This window comes from Bison bison, unplaced genomic scaffold, assembly GCF_000754665.1.
Source record: "Bison bison bison isolate TAMUID 2011002044 unplaced genomic scaffold, Bison_UMD1.0 scf7180017864302, whole genome shotgun sequence".
NCBI classification, from domain to species: domain Eukaryota; kingdom Metazoa; phylum Chordata; class Mammalia; order Artiodactyla; family Bovidae; genus Bison; species Bison bison.
The window spans coordinates 3,707,665-3,724,432 of NW_011494874.1; positions in this window are offsets into that span (position 1 = coordinate 3,707,665).

Here is a 16,768-nt window from a genome sequence, read left to right on the forward strand (position 1 = left end):
ATCTATTCATGGGGTCGCAAAGAGTTGGACACGACTGAGCAACTGATCTGATCTGATCTGATGAATATTTAGGACTGATTTCATTTAGGATGGACTGGTTGGATATCCTTGCAGTCCAAGGGACTCTCAAGAGTCTTCTCCAACACCACCGTTCAAAAGCATCAATTCTTTGGCGCTCAGCTTTCTTTATGATCCAACTCTCACATCCATACATGACTCCTGGAAAAACCATAGCCTCATACAGACAATGCGACTAACTGATTTCATGAGACAGGCAATCTCAAATGAGAGCAAGCTGTGGAGCCTGAGACTAGGCCTGAAACACTCCCAGGTACAGAATAAACACCTGTTGAATGAACTGAGGAACAGATGAATTGAGAGGCAAGAGAGTGCAGCAGTGCTGAGTTTTGGAGCCAAACAACAGCTGAATTTAAATACCAGTTCTGGGGACTTCCCTGGTGGTCCAGTGGCTAAGACTCCACACTCCCAATATGGGGGGCCTGGGTTCAATCCCTAGTCAGGGAACTAGAGTCCCACATGCTGCAACTAGGAGTTCAAAGCTGCAAATAAGACTCAGCACAGCTAAACAAAGGGCTTCCCTTGTGGCTCAGCAGGTAAAGGATCCACCTGCAATGCAGGAGACCTGGGTTTGATCTCTGGGTTGGGAAGATCCTCTGGAGAAAGGAAAGGCTACCCACTCTAGTATTCTGGCCTGGAGAATTCCATGGACTGTATAGACCATGGGGTCACAAAGAGTTGGACACGACTGAGCAACTTTCACTTTCACAGCTAAATAAATACTTAAAAAAAAAAAAAAATCCAGATTTTCAAATACCAGTTCTGTCACTTCTTAGTTGTTAAGCTTGAACAACTTATTTTAGCCCCTTTGACCCTCAGTTTCTTCATCTATATAACGGGATTATACCAACTCAAGACTATGTGTGGATTAAACAGTGAAGGACAGGGAAGCCTGGCATGCAGCAGTTCATGGAGTCGCAAACAGTCGGGCACGGCTTAGCAACTGAACAAGTGAGATGGTGAACGGGAAAGCAGTCTGCATTTAGCAGAAGTTCAATAAAAACGAGCTCATCTCTCCCCGAGTGCCAGGTCTGCTGATGACAAACTGCGTGACACTGGACAGGCTGTCTCTCTGAGTCTGTTTTTATAGCTAGAAAGTGAGTATAATGTTTACTTACCCTGTGGGATGTTGTGATTATTATGTAAAAGTTTTCTGTACAGTGTAAGGCACTATAAAAGGAAAGACTTATTACTATGATTATTATGGGAGTTTTTTGGGTCGATTTATTTTACAGCCTCTTGGCTCCAATAAACTTAATTCAAGTAGCCTTTAAAACCTGAGAACCGGGTGGATTTTATTAATTAGTACTAATTTACTGACCTTCATGAGCTTTCCTAGAATACCCTAATCCCTATCTATCTGAAAATAAAGTCTACCTTGATCTGACTGGAATCACTGCCTCTCGAGAAACCCTAGTCTAGGTCAGACTGTACAGCACAGAACCGAGGAGCCGCCCTCAGCGCTGGGTGCTTGCAGTTCTGGTCTCCTGATGGTAACCATGGGAACCCTTACTTCTTCCCACTGTTTAAGAGGAAGGACTAAGCTATCCTGGGTGCCTCCAGCTGAAACCCTTACCTCACAGACACACTCAGTCTCTGGCTGGGAAGCACCTCAGTGACTGTCGACGTTCACAGAACCCATCAGGGTGGCCAAAGAAGCCCCTGCCCTGGTGAGCAAGGTGGGGCTATCGTCCTGACTGTACGGAGGGCGAAGCCACAGACCCGTGGAGTTAGGAGGTTTGCCGTGACCAGAGTCGAGCCTTATCCTGCCAGCCCTGCTTGCTAACAGAAAGGGACCTCACATGGTACTTCCATTTGGGAAAGGTGCAGACGGAGGGAGAAGAAAGCACGCCTTCAGTCCTGCTTCATCAGGGGCCAGGCCAGAGGCTGACCCCGGGAGCAGCATCTGTAGATTCCTTCACTCTTCCTATGGATCACCTCACGCTGACTTACGCTGCCCTAACTGTGGATGTCCAACACCCTGAATAGTTCTGTTCTGGGTCAGAAAGCTCCACAGAACCACAGAAACCACACCGTATTGGGCCTGGGACATCATTTAGTTCGATCCTCTCCATTCACAGATAGATCAGTGGTGACGATGAGGCTCAGAGGAGGGGAATGATTCACCAAGACCACCAGTGAGCACGGGCAGAACCCAGATCTCCTCTGTCCATCCTCAGCCTGTCTCCATGACAACCCTACTTCATCCCTGCTCCCTATACCCTCCCTGTCCTAAGCCTTTCTTTCCTCTCCCAGAATCCAGGTCAGTGGACACTGAGAATACACCATACGCCCAACTGTGGCAGTAAACCCCCAGTCTCCAGACCATGACTATTACATGTAAGGGATGAGCCTACGCGCTGATTAATATGTGCAGGACGCCATCACCCTGCCCTTTAGGCAAGAACAGCAACCAATACAAGAAACTGAACCGCCTTTTCCTTCTGCTTCTCAACTCCCTCAAAGGTTGAAATTACTCAAAGAAAAGCCAATCTGTTATACGTTAGCCATACGAGACATGCTGACAGAGCCACATTTGGGTAAACAATTATGTGTACAACCAATTCTTAAAATGAATGTTTAAAAAACACGGGGACTATTCGAGTACTAACTGAAGGCGAGGGTCACAGGTTAAACAGTGTCTGGAGCTCCAGCACTGTCGGTTCTGAGCTGTACCGTGCTGGGACGCTCAAACCTGGGGCACAAAGAGACCAGTGAGCTGTCTACCACGTGGACAGCTCACTGGTCTCTTTGTGCCCTAGGCTCCTCAGCATGAAAAGAGAATGTGGGAGCACCTCAGCTACCTTCTGTGAGAACCATAAAGAGATGATGTGTGTTCAGTGTTGGAACAGGGAGGGCATGTGAAAAGTACTCATTAATACGAGCTACTGCTATCCTTTACTATTATTCCTATTTTTAACACTTTACTTATTTGGCTGCAGTGGGTCATAGCTATGGCCCACAGGGTTTTCATCACAGCACGGGGCTCTCTAGCTGTGGCGCACAGACTTAGCTGCCCACTGGCATGCGGAATCTTAGTTCCCTGACTAGGGATCAAACCTGAGCCCTGCACTGGAGGGCGGATTCTTAACCACTGGACCGCTGGGGAAGTCCCTGCTACCCTTATTATTAGTAAGTACATAAATGGTGAAGCAGAGTTCAGGTCTTTCTAAGCTGCACTTTTACATTTAATCGTATTTCCACAATCTATAAAATAGGATTAGATGACTGCCCCGAGAGAGTTGACTTCAAGAGAGAGTAATAGAGGAAACTTTTAATCTTAAGAAAGGTTTCTGAACTTTGCTGACATCCTAGGACATGCTAGACGACACTTCCTCCACAGTTAAAGCATCTATTCAGTCGTCGTTCTTATGCAATTTTCACAGTTAGGCACTCTTTAACAGTTATCACTTACTTTCCCAAGCAAATAACCAACCCTGGTGGATGGGAGAAAGGGTAAGAAGCGAGGCCACCCCGCCCCGCACCCCCCCCCCGATTCTTTACACACCCTCACGCCTCTACTACCCGTCACCAGTAGCTGAGATGGGAGCCGCCATGGCAAGGACACTGTTTCCAAAACGCTTGGCGAGTGAAGCTGAAAGGAGCAGAGGCAGAAAAGAAAAAAGCAAATGGTCTCCCTCGGCACCACAACCGTGAGAAGCAGACGCCTGCTGTTCAAGCCACCAAAAAAAAAGAAATAAAAAGGAGGAATTTATTTTATGTTGTAGCAAATCATGGAAGAGTACACAAATGACCTGCAACAAAGGCGCAATGGCAACTCAACGGGGAGAGGGCAGTCTCTCCAACAGACGGTGCAAAACAATGCAGAATCTGTATAAAAAATGAACAGAGACCTTACTTCCTACAGCACTTAAGAATTACCGCATCGATCCTTAAGTGGGTCACAGATGTAGTGTAAGAGTTAAAACTATAAACCTCAAGAGGAAAACACAGGAGAAAATCTCCCTGATCTTGACTTGGGCAGAGAAGGATTCACAGAAGAAAGTGTTGGTGGGCTGGACTTCATCTAAATCAAAGACGTGCTTCAAGACACCACCAAGAAGATGAAAGGGCAAGCTACAGATGGGGGTAAATCACAGAGCTGATAAATGGCTTATGTTCAGAATGAGTAACCAGAGGAGACTTCTGGCTTATATCCAGAAATCTCAAAACTCAACAATGAGAGACAACCATAATATAAATGGAGAAGAACCTAAATATCCAACAATGAGGACTGGTTAGATAATCTAGATACCTCCAGTCAACAAAAGACTAGCAAACTGTTAGAAGGTAAACTCTTCTGAAAGAAACGTGGACCAACAGGAGAGGTGGGTAAATGGACAGACAGTGACAAAGCTTATGCGGTGGGATGGTGGCGGGATATATGCATTTACCAGGTAGCTCGATTTTTTGACGTCTGAAAATTTTCATAATAAAATGTTGAAAAAAGCTAAGCACTAGAATACTTCACAACACAAGTATGCCATTAAACAGGATGCACTGGTACATAAAAAAGACTACAAAGCTGTATGCACAGAACAAATCCACAAGATATACATCTTTTTTTAACGTGTGGTCAGAAGAAAAGGCCCCAGAGCAGAAAGTCGACAGTGACCTCCTGGGCGATGTGATGAGGCTGCTTTTCCTCTTATTTTTGCTGACCCATTGCCTTTAAATTTTCTACTATGATCAACTATTTTTGTGATTTAAAAACAGAGGTGCCTTAATAGTAGTGAAGCAAGAAATACTTTCAGACAAGAATTTACTTGTCACAAACTCGGTGACAGAAAATGCTCCCCTCTAAAAAAAGCTTGAAGAGTCTTGAGCTTATGCAACATACTTTCGGTGAACAATTCTTTCAGCCTGCTACTGCCTCCTCACTGGACTTTGTGCCAGATTCTGAAACTCACAGCAATCAGGGCTGCACACCCGGAAACATACCTATCAGAATTCTGCGCCTGTCTCACCACAGCCACGTCGCACCTGGAGTCAACAATGCGTGAGAACCACAGACGGACTGGAGCCTGTTCTACACAGGTCCAGAGAGCAGGGTGTTTCACCCGGGGCAAAGTCAAGGAAATGACCCCCACAGTCTAATAACTTGGGTGCTGTGATGGATGATGTAGGACTTGGATCAATTAGCACACATTTTTCAGAGAAGCAAATACACACTGAATATAAGAAGAAGGGAGAGACACCTAGGGCTGGGTTACTAACCTAATAACCCAGGGAACACCTAACCACCAAAATTATAAGAGCAGACGCTGGGTGAATTCCTGTCACATATAATGGCTATGATCACACTCATTCACTCAGGAAATATTTACTGAGCGAAGATTCATTCATTTAGTGAGTGCTTATGATGCAATAATGGAAATTCCATGATCTGTGCTGTCCACACGGTGCCACGTGTGCTGGCTGACCACTTGAAACTGGCATCACAACTAGGAAGACTGTCATATACAAAGAACATGTGAGGCTAGGTTTCTTATAAACATGGAGAACAAAGGAAACCAATCTGAAGAGGCAGAGAGAGCCTAGTTCATCCAAGACTTTATAAACTATGCTAAGAAGTTATAACTTTATCCAGAAAGACAGAGAAATATTCTGAAGAAACTTAGGAAGAGAGTATTAACTCAGAGTTGAGTATTGACATTTTAACAAAATACCGAGGAGACAATTAAAGAGGTAAAGAAGGAAAGTGGAATGTGACTACAGCACTTTACTGATAACCTACTTATGTCAGTATCACAGCTCCGGAGAAAGGGCAACAGACAAAAGATAGTTTAGGGAAGAAGAAATGATGATGACGCATCCGCCTGGATCTGGGGAGAAGGAATGAATGACTTCATCAAGCCTCCAGGTTTCAGTTCGGGCCACAGCTCACTGAGAATGAGGATTCGGGAAGAAAAGTCTGGGAAGGAGAGCAGTGCATTCAGTTTTTTTTTTTTTTTAGCAGATTTATTTAGAAAGAGATTTTCATTCCATAGAAGTAACCCATTTAAGTACACAATTCAGCGACTGTTTAGTATACTTACAAAGCAGTGTGACCATCCCTGCAATCTAATTTTACACTGTTTTTATCACCCCCCAAACAAAAACCTCACACCCACCAGTAGCCACCCCCCATTCTCACCCCTTAACCTCAGCACCTACTAACCTACTTCCTGTCCCTACAAACTTGCCTCTTCTGGACATTTCATATAAACGGAATCACACAGTATGTGGTCTTCTTTAACTGGCTTCTTTCTCACAGCATAACATTCTCAAGGTTCCCCCATGTTTTATCAGGATGGGCACCTCGTTCCTTTTTTATTGCTGAATAATATCCCACTGTACCACATTTTATTGATCCATTCATAAGGACGTAGACATTTGGGTCTTTTTCACTGTTTGGCTACTACAAATAAAGCTCCTATGAACACTCATGTACAGTTTTGTATGGAGGTACATTTCATTTCTCTTGGGTATATGCCTCAACGTGGAAACGCTGAGACATAAGGCAACTCTACGCTTAACATTCTGAAGATCGACCAGACTGTTTCCCAAAGCAACTGTACATTCTCCCAGGCGATGTTTGAGGTTTCCAACATGAGATTTATCTACAGAGTCACTTACCCAATGTGTGAAGATTAATTACCCACATCCTCATCAACATTTGTTATTAGCTGTCCTTTTATAAAAAAAAAAAATTCATTTTTGGCTGTGCTGGGTCTTCGCGGTTGTCAGCAGGCTTTCTCTAGTTGCAGAGAGCGGGGGCTACCCTTCACTGAGGGGCCCGAGCTCCTCACTGCAGTGGCTTCTCTTGTTGCTGAGCACGGGCTCTAGAACAATGGCTCAGCAGTTGCGGCTTACGGGTTTAGTTGCTCTGAGGCATGCAGAATCTTCCCAGACCAGGGATCGAACCTTCGTCCCTGCATTGGCAGGCAGGCTCTCTACCCCTGGGCCACTGGGGAAGCCCTCATCCGTCCTTCTGAGTCCAGTGAGAGGCCAGAGGTACCTCACTGTGGTCTGGTTTGTCCGTCCTCATATCTAATGATGCTGAGCACCTGTTCGTGTATCTATTGGCCATGTGTATCTCTTCTCTGGAGAAGTGTCCATTTGAATCATTTGCCCCCTTTTAAGGTGGGTTGTCTTTTTATTACTGAGGTGGAAGACTTCGTTGTGTATTTTAGATGTAAATCCCTCATCAGGTACTTTCTCTCATTCTGTGAGTTGTCTTCTCACTTTCTTAACAGTATGATTTGCAGCACATGTTTTTAGTTTAGATGAAATCCAATTTATTTTTTTTTTCTTTTATGACTTGTGTTTTGGTGTTACATCTAAAAAAACATTGCCAAATTCAAGATTTACTCTTATATTTTCTCCTGTAAGAAAGTTTTAGCAGGCTTCCCTGGTGGTCCAGTGGTTAAGAATCTGCCTTGCAATGCAAGGGACGCTGGTCCGGGAAGATCCCACATGCCAAGGGGCAACCGAGTCCACGTGCCTCAACCAAGGAGCCTACATTTTGGAGCACCCAGGCTGCAGTGACTCTGGGGAAGCCCCCGCGACGAGAGGCCCCAGCACTGCAACTAGAGTGGAAAGAGCCCTCCCACAGCAACGGGGACCCAGCACGGCCAAAAATACAGATAAGTAAAGAAAGACATATTTATTAAAAAAAAAAGAAAGGGTTAGCTTCAACATTTAAGTTCATGATCTAAAAGTTAACTTTTGTATATGGAAGTAGGGGATTCAACTTCTGTATGTTGATAATCAGGTGTCCCAGCATCTGTTGAAAAGGGTGTTTTCCCCCTTGAATTTTCTTGGCATCTTTGCCAAATACCAACTGCTCATAAAGACAGTAATGGTGAGTCTAAGTTTAGGCTCACTGACTGTGAGGTACCTGTGCTCTAGCTTCTTGGCGATAAGCTACATGAGTGGATAATCATGTCTTCTACCCACAGCCCAGCAATCAGCACAGCTGCTACTGCTGCTAAGTCACTTCAGTCGTGTCCGACTCTGGGCGACCCCACAGATGGCAGCCCACCAGGTTCCCCCATCCCTGGAATTCTCCAGGCAAGAACACTGGAGTGGGTTGCCATTTCCTTCTCCAATGCATGAAAGTGAAAAGTGAAAGTGAAGTTGCTCAGTCGTGTCCGACCCTCAGCGACCCCATGGACTGCAGCTCCTCCGTCCATGGGATTTTCCAGGCAAGAGTACTGGAGTGGGGTGCCACTACCTTCTCCGAATCAGCACAGGGGACTCGATAAAACTCAAGAGTGATTCTGTCCGCCTGTGCGGTCCCAGTGATGCGGCCTGCCTCACCCACAGGTGCGGACACTCTCTCCAGGTGGTTCTCTTTCTAGTGCTGCTCTTCTAGCCGGGACTCTGTCCTCAGTGTCCTGTTTACACTTACACAGTGACACAAATCCAGGAGGGCCTTTTCCTTCTTCCTAGGATAGGAAGTCCCTAAAGACGCTCAGTCAGAAATCTCAGTACAAGAATGGGTACATTTGATTTTCAACTGTTTACAGGCATAGAGGCTCCAAGTGTGGTGTTTCTGTTTTGTATAAAGGGTTTCAATTGAGTGCCAGGCCCAACATTTTTCTGTGTTCAGGCTAATGTTAGAGAATTTAAATTTTTAAATGCTAATAATGTCCCTTGTGGCTCAGCTGGTAAAGAATCCGCCTGCAATTCGGGAGACCTGGGTTCGACCTCTGGATTGGGAAGATCCCCTGGAGAGGGGAAAGGCTACCCCCTCCAGTATTCCGGCCTGGAGAATCCCATGGATGGTCCATGGGGTCTCAAAGAGTCTGACACAACTGAGGGACTTCCACTAATGACGTCAGTGGGTCAGAGCTCAGTGAAAGGGAAGTCCTCAAAAGGACCACTAATTAGAGATAAATTATGAGTAACTTGAAGAACTGAGGACATTAAACTAAATTAACGAAAGACGTCCTGCAGAACATTGTCTTCAAGTGATAATAAATCCGTGCAAAGAACTGCAAAAGGGAAGAACCAACACAGAAGATGAAAGACCCCAGTCAAGCCCATTACAAATGCAATGAATAAATAAATAAATAAACACTGTGTGGACCAGACCTGTTTTCTGGCACTTTCACCTCAGATGCCCCATCCCCCCTACTTCTTGGCTACATAGTAACACCCAAGGCCCAACTCTCACTGCCTGATCCCTAGTACCTTTCAAGTACTCAAAATTTACCTTTGAAGTAAATTTTTAAGCAGATATGCTACACGAAAATAGATAAAGAGTAGTTCTGTATTTATAAGAGAAGTCTATACTTAAAAAACAACAACTCACATTTACTACAGTAATAAATTTAAAATTCTAAAATATTTTTAAAGTAGTCACATTTAGGGAATTGCCTGACTGTCCAATGGTTAGAACTTGGCACCATACCTGATTGCTGGGGACCCAGGTTCGATCCTTGGTTGGGAAACCTAAGATACCACAGCTGTGTGGTGTGGCCAAGAAAAGGGTATTCACATTTACTGAAATTATGTTTTTATGAAGTGTTTAACATCAGCTCTACCATGTAAAGTAACATCCGTGTGTGTTCACATTGCCTAAGCCAAGCTCAACAATGTACATGTCTCTCAAAGATAAAAACAAGAGTCAAAATACTGACCTCCAGGGGCTCTTCTAGTTCTAAGATCTGAATGCCTATGACCATTATTCTAATTTCTCTCCTGTCCTTACCTCAAAGCTACATAGTAGGGGATTAAGCAAAGATGATTCAGTTCAGTTCAGTCGCTCAGTCGTGTCCGACTCTTTGCGACCCCATGAATCGCAGCATGCCAGGCCTCCCTGTCCATCACCAACTCCCAGAGTTCACTGAGACTCATGTTTATTGAGTCGGTGATGCCATCCAACCATCTCATCCTCTGTCGTCCCCTTCTCCTCTTTCCCCCAATCCCTCCCAGCATCAGAGTCTTTTCCAATGAATCAACTCTTCACATGAGGTGGCCACAGTACTGGAGTTTCAGCTTTAGCATCATTCCTTCCAAAGAAATCCCAGGGCTGATCTCCTTCAGAATGGACTGGTTGGATCTCCTTGCAGTCCAAGGGACTCTCAAGAGTCTTCTCCAACACCACAGTTCAAAAGCATCAATTCTTTGGTGCTCAGCCTTCTTCACAGTCCAACTCTCACATCCATACATGACCACAGGAAAAACCATAGCCTTGACCAGACGGACCTTTGCTGGCAAACTAATGTCTCAACCATGCAAATATGCCCAAGGACAACTGGCAGCCACACACAGCCACACTTGTTCACACTGGCCCTCCACTGAAAACCAAAAACACTCTTGTCCAGGAGTCTGAGTTAGCCTCTAAGCTGAGATGACCATGGTGAACAAGAAAAGGTGAAACACAACTTATCTCCTTAGATATACTAATCATATTTCTTTTAAAATCCAAGTCTGATTATTTCATTATGTCTATTCCTATTGTCTGTTTTCTGTTCGTTTTGGGTTAAGTGTTCTCGTATATCTGATAATTCTTGATTGAATGCCAGTCATTGCATATGAGAAGTGCATAGATAATTCCAGGCTCCTAGAGGATTTGCTTTTGTTTCTGACACGCAGGTATGACAGAGGCACAAACCACTCCAGATCACCTTAATCTAGTTAGGTACAGAGATGAGACAAAGCAGTGCACTCCAGCTCCTGAGACGGCCAGTCTGTGTCCAGTTCACTCTTCTCCCTAAGAAGAGCCCTTAGGAAAACTGGGGTGTACTAGGGCTTCTCCTTCTCAGCAAGGGTGTGCACCAACTTTAAAAAAATTTCCCGACCCATGAATCTGCCTAAAGCTCTAATTATCTTCTCAGTTGACAATTTCAGCGCTGACAACTGCTTCAAGAAAAGAAATGGTGCCAAATGTAGGGTTACCTGACATCTCTACCTACACCGTGGCTCTGAAAATTCCTTCTGCCTTGTGGTTCTCCTATGCCCTCAAACTGACAATTCTTTCTCAACTTTTCACCTTGTCTTGTTCTTAGTTCATCTTAGGCCCAAGTGATCTGATAGAACACTGCCAGAAGTAGAATCCCCAATCCAGTACAAAAGCCTTGCTCAAAACTGAACCAGACGGCAACTTTCTAACATAAAATACACATCATCTAATTCGAGTCTTCTCTAGTTGACTTTTACAACTTCTGCAGTTCTGAAATGTGAGTTTTTCCCAGGGAACTAACTGAATCAGGCGATGAAGCAATCTGGAGTGTTAGAAAACAGAACTGGCATTGCTGTTGACTAACAGAAAACCATAAAGCCCTAATTAAAACAAAGCATCAATCAAAACTAATTTCATCGTGCCCTGTAATCTAAAATCTAACAGGCCTCATGGCTGGAACGGGAGGCATGGAGCTCCCTTCAAAAGATGACACAGCTGGAACCTGGGCGCTGTAAACCCCTAGACCTGGAGCCCAACACACAACAGACGCCCGGGAAGGCCAGTTCCCCGGCCCTTGCTCCTCCTCCCCGCCCCTCCCTGATCCCCACCAAGAGGTGGGCGGACACTGAACACAGGCTGAAATTTCAGCACAGTCCAATTCTCTCACTACAAAGTCTAAGGTTCATTCTCAAGTTTCTGGTGTACTGAACAGGAGGAACTGGGGTTGAGGTCATAAAAATGAACTCATGAATCAAGACAGCAAATGCTCTTGTCTACTTTGGCCTGTAACTAAAGAGGAAACCATGGGTGAAGAAGAGTGAAAAAATAAGAAATCTGAGCTTCCTGTCCCTGGCTCAGGTGGTAAAGTATCTGCCTGCAATGCGGGAGACCTGGGTTCAAGCCCTGGGTTGGGAAGATCCCCTGGAGGAGAGCATGGCAACCCACTCCAGTACTCTTGCCTGGAGAATCCACATGGACAGAGGAGCCTGGTGGGCTACAGTCCATGGGGTTGCAAAGAGCCGGACACGACTGAGCAACTAGGCCACAATATATGTGGCCTAGGCAAGGCCTCTAGAGTCTGAGAAACGGGCTATTTCTCATCTGAGAATAGGGGGCTCATGTGCCAGTCAACAAACATTTCCTGAGCACGTACTACCTTTCAGAGAAACCAGACCCAGTCTTGATCTCAGGACTAGATCAGCAGTTCTCAACTCTGGCTGCATACTTAACTAGAGATTTTAAATAAACTGCAACCCACTCAAGTGTTCTTGCCTAGAGAATCCAGGGACGGGGGAGCCTGGTGGGCTGCCGTCTATGGGGTCACACGGAGTCGGACATGACTAAAGTGACTTAGCAGCAACAACAACAAAACACTTTATTTCGGATTAATGGACTCTCTAAGGCAGGGCCCTAGCACTGGAAGAGGGGTGGGGAAGAAGGCCTTTTCAACTGTTTCTGATGCCCAGTGAGGGTTAAAAATCACTGGACTTACAGAATTTCTAAGTTTCTGAATCTAATTTTCTATGGTTTGACAAATGAATATTTTTTTACAGGTAAAAAGCTCCAAAATAAACCAGCTTCATTCATACTTTGGTGAGAGGGTGACTGAGGTTAAGGGCGCCTTGACTGTGCTGAAAATCCTATCCTGAGGGGTCACATTGACTGTTGAGTGTCCTCCAGCCTCACAGATGCCTCCTCGGATGCATATTCAAAAGCCAAACATCACGTTATAAGCGAGAACTTGTCCCAAGGGGCATTCAGATGCCTGAATCATGCCATTCTGGATTTGTTCCTTTGGGTTAAAGCACAATTTGGCCACGATTTTTGTCACATCTGTTTAACGTGAGTGCTACTAATTGATCATTTTCTTTAAAATCAACTCGCTAAAGCAGTAACAGAGGATTAGCCCTCCTAAATATTAAAACACACGATAGAGCCTCTTTAATCAAATGAGATATTGGCACACAAATAAATACAGACCAATGGAACCTAAGATTGAGGGCAGGAGAAGAAGGGGACGACAGAGTATGAGATGGTTGGATGGCATCACCGACTCAACGGACATGGGCTTGGGTGGACTCTGAGAGTTGGTGATGGACAGGGAGGCCTGGCGTGCTGCGGTTCGTGGGATCGCCAAGAGTTGGACACGACTGAGCGACTGAACTGAACTGAACTGAACTGGAACATAACAGAAACTCCAGAAATGGGTCAAATTAATTAAATATGACAAAGGACAGAATCTAAAAACACTGGGAGAAAATGGAATTTTTAATAAGTCGTACAGAGATAACTGAAAAACGAGATGGAAAAGGCTAAAATTGGATCTAGCTCTCAAACCTATATATTCAATTCCAAGTGGATCAAAGATTTAAAAGTTTGAAAAGAAAAGAGAAACGATACAGGAAGTAGGGGAAAAAAAATAGGTGAATTCAACCTGGGGATGTACAAAACTCTCTAGCTATGACTGAAAATCAAGAGGCAGTAAAGCAAAAAAAATTGAAAAAAGAAATACCCACAAAGTCACATGCATTAAGCACCTCGTCTGCATCATTTCAGCTCCTCCCGCCTTAACTATTTTTATTCCAGCCATTCCTGAGGCAACTAGTTTTGTCCAGGCTCTGACCTGTGTCCAGTGCCTGCCTGGGGGTTGAAGGGGGGGGTTTGTTGTGGCCCGAGAGCTGCCACGTGTGCCCTCTCGGGACCCACTAAGAGCACCAGCAGGGGCAATATATGCCATGTGGGGCAGTCCTCTGCCAAATGAAGACAGGACCTAATGGATATATCACCCTTCCTTCCCCCAAATATCGATCCTACGCTCTCCTCCAAACACACATGAGCCTTCATCTTGGGTAGTTTTCCAGAGAACCCAGTTAAAATACCACTAATCTGATGCAGTGATTTTTTTCTAATAAACATAAACATTTAATTATTAAAATTTAAAAAGCATTCAGCAGAAGGATCTTAATTCCCTACTCTTTAAGCATGGGCTACGCAACAGTACTGGGCTTCCCTGGTGGCTCAGTGGTAAAGAGTTCAGGAGATGCAGGTTCGATCGCTGGGTCAGGAAGATCCCCCGGAATAGGAAGTGGCAACCCACTCCAGTATTCTTGTCTGGGAAATCCCATGGACAGAGGAGCCTGGCAGGCTACAGTCCATGGGGTTGCAAAGGAGTCAGACACGACTGAGCGACTGAACAACGACAACATGAACAAGGACTGTTTTGAAAAGACGACACATGAAAAGGGGATGAAAGAATAACTTTACAAGGATGAAACCTGACAAACGCCGCTTTAGCCAGGTGATCAAGGTCAACGTCCACAGCGACAAAGCACGCTGCAGGCACGCACCCTCCATAATGTGCAACGCAATGTCGCTTTCCCCATGAGCTTCCTGCCCCAAACTAACAACCCCAGGCTAACCACCAGCGAAACATGAAACAAATTCCAACAGAAGGGCGTCCTGCAACATATCTAAGTAGCAACATATCTCAAAACAGCCAAGATCATCAAAAAACAGAGACAATCTGGAAAAGTATCACAACCGAGGAGCCTATGGAGATTTAAGACCTAAATGTAATGTGGTATTCGGGATCAGAACATGGAACAGAAAAAGGACATTAGGTCAAACAAACAACTGTGGACTCCAGCTATTAATACTGTTATCAATAGTAGTTCACTAAATACAACCAATGGGCCATGCAAGATGCTAACAGTGGAAACGGTACCAGTGGAGATATGTGTATGGGAACTCTCCGTACTCTCTGCTTAATTTTTCCATAAATCTAAAGTGGCTTTAACACGTAAATTCTATTAATAAAAAGAAAAAAAGGCTTATGAAAAGCATTCCTCCATCCCCAACAATGGGGCCTGGGGTCTGCATTTTGGAAGGACACATGGTGATTCCTCAGAGAAGGCAATGGCACCCCACTCCAGTACTCTTGCCTGGAAAATCCCATGGACGGAGGAGCCTGGTAGGCTGCAGTCCATGGGATGGCTAGAGTCGGACACGACTGAGCGACTTCACTTTCACTTTTCACTTTCATGCATTGGAAAAGGAAATGGCAACCCACTCCAGTGTTCTTGCCTGGAGAATCCCAGGGACGGGGGAGCCTGGAGGGCTGCGGTCTATGGGGCCACACAGAGTCGGACACGACTGGAGCGACAGCAGCAGTAGCAGCAGCAGCATGGCGATTCCTACGCACATTAAAGTCTGAGAAACACCAGGGACACGTGTGAGTTACAGCGCACAGCGTCCTTACAAAGAACAAAAGAGGAAAGCAGAACCCAGCCACACGTCAATGAACAGATCCTGTCCCCCAGCAGTGGTACGGAAGCACGGGATGACAGCGCCGTCACCCCAGGAACTCGTCAGGCACGTAATGAACGTTTCGTCTTGGACGCCAGCATCGCGCAAATGGGAGCGGCCTGGGATGTTGTGCTTGGAAGGGCCCGTGACGAGGCGGAATGAATGTTGTGATTTATTGCCCATTTGGGGTGCAAGTGGCAGCATCGATTTTCGTAAAGCATCCACCAAGCACCAGGCACAGCGCTAGGCTCTCGGGACCCAACAGAGATCGAAGTAGGTGTAACCCTCAATGAGGCTTAGGCCGAAAAAGGTAAGTACAATAATTATGAATACCAAGAGTAACAGCAGAGGAAATACGGAATCCCACAGAGCAAACAAGAAAGGGCCCTCCTCCCTGAGGAAGTGACATTTCAACTAAGATTTGAAGGCTAGGCACTAAGCAAGCTGAAGAGGAAAAGGAAGCAGCTGACCTCAGGTTAACTCGTGAGCTGGTCCATCAGACCTCTGCTTACGTAAGGATCCTTTGAGAGAGAATGGAAACTAGATGACAGAGACAGACACAGCTCCACAGAGAGCCCAGGACGGAGCACAGCGCCCAGAGAGCGTGTGAGGTGCTGGAAGCTTTAAAGAGTACGCCCAGGACAAACATGTGACAAGGGGAAGAACTGGAGAAGGACAGAGGCTCGCCAAAGCGGTTCCTGTAAGGGACGGTGTCCATCTCCTCTAAGACACTCGGGACGCGTGTCCCATCGGCTCCCCCTGTGCTTTCTGCTACCACGTCCGTCAATTTCACAGTCAACTGCTCAACTGCAGTGCCTATTTCTGCATCTAAGTTTCTTAGTACAATTATCTTCTCTACCCCAAAATAACATGCCTGTTTTGTCTTTATTTCAGTAGTTATATTTTGTGTCTTTTATAGAGAATGTCCCTGAATCATTTTTAGAAGCTGAAGTATCAATAGCAACTGTGGTTTCTAATGCAAAAAATTATCACCTATGGTAGATAAGTTAGGCAACAATCTGACAAAAGGGAAGAATATCTGAAATCAGAAAACTGTCCCAGATCATCCAGGGTTTACCTTGCTCACAGACATAACAAGGTGAGCTGGGGGAGGTAAACAGCTAACTTTTATTGAACAGCATACACTGAGAACTTTTTATGTATTCTTGTTTGAGCCTTGCAAACCTAAGAAGGAAGCAAACATAAGAGGCCTTGCAAACATAAGAAGGATTATCCTCATTTATATTTGAGAAAACTGGAGGGTCATAAAGGTTAAGCAATTTGCACCAAGGAGAAGGAAATGGCAACCCACTCCAGTGTTCTTGCCTGGAGAATCCCAGGGACGGGGGAGCCTGGTGGGCTGCCGTCTATGGGGTCACACAGAGTCGGACACGACTAAAGCGACTTAGCAGCAGCAGCAGCAGCAGTCAGCTGGTAAAGATTGGTTCTGGGGCAGAATCCAGGTCTATTAGACTCTAAAACCCAGGCTGC